The following is a 974-nucleotide window of genomic DNA, read 5'->3' on the forward strand; positions in this document are numbered from 1 at the left end:
TCCGAGCCGCGCGTGCGCCACAGCGAGCAGGGGGCGTGACGCGCGGGGGCTGCTGGGCCGTCGTGACGTGCGCGCGGCGGTCTTGGGGCGGGGCCGGGGGTGAGGGCGGGGCGCCGAGTGGTGGGGCCTTGCGCGTGGCGCCGGGAGGCGGAGTGGGGTGCTGTGAGCCGGGCGCCGAGTGGGGATGCCGTGGGGCCTTGCGCGCCGCTCCGATGGGCGGGGCCGTGGTGTTGTGGGCCGGGGCGCCGAGTGCCTGTTCCGTGGGGCTGTGCGCGCGGCGCCGGGGGTCGGGGCCTTGGCCGTGGAGCTGTGCGTGAGGCGCCGAGGGGCGGTGCCGTGGGGCCGTACGCGCGGCCTCGAGGGGCGGGACCGTGGCGTTGTGGGCGGGGACGTGGGCCGGGGCTCCGGGGAGCGGGGCCGGGGCGTCCCTTTGCGCGCTGGGCTCCGATCCATTGGAGGGCGGAGGTTCTGGGTCTGGTTAGCACAGGCCAAGGGATTAATTCGGACGCGTCGTCTGGAAGCGTTTACTGGGCTTTGTGACTATGAGCTGATTCATCTTCACACTCGCACGTACGAAGGAACAGGCACAGAGAGACTGAGTGTCTTGCCTGAGGTCACACAGCCAGGAACCGGCAGTCAGAATGTACAGCTGTCCACCGGCTGGACAGCTTCCTCAGGAGCGCGCTGAAGCTCGCTCCACACCCCCGCCCCGGCCCCCAGACCTTCCTTGCACTGCCCGAGAGCCTTTCCTGGCCCGCAGGGCCTCCCTCATGGGAGTCTGCTTAGGTGGCCAACTGTATAAGTAGACACAGCCTCAGGTTGCAAAATCTAAGTTGCTCATCCTCCCTGGCCACCCTGTCCCTCTCCTCCATCTCCTACCGCTCTTCTTCGGATTCCATCCAAATTCGCTGTGACCACCACTGAAATCCAAACTCCAAAAAAGTAACCCAGTAGCTGGCCTTCAGCCTCCCCTC

The sequence above is a fragment of the Spermophilus citellus genome (genome assembly GCF_964194105.1).
Source record: "Spermophilus citellus genome assembly, chromosome: 19".
NCBI classification, from domain to species: domain Eukaryota; kingdom Metazoa; phylum Chordata; class Mammalia; order Rodentia; family Sciuridae; genus Spermophilus; species Spermophilus citellus.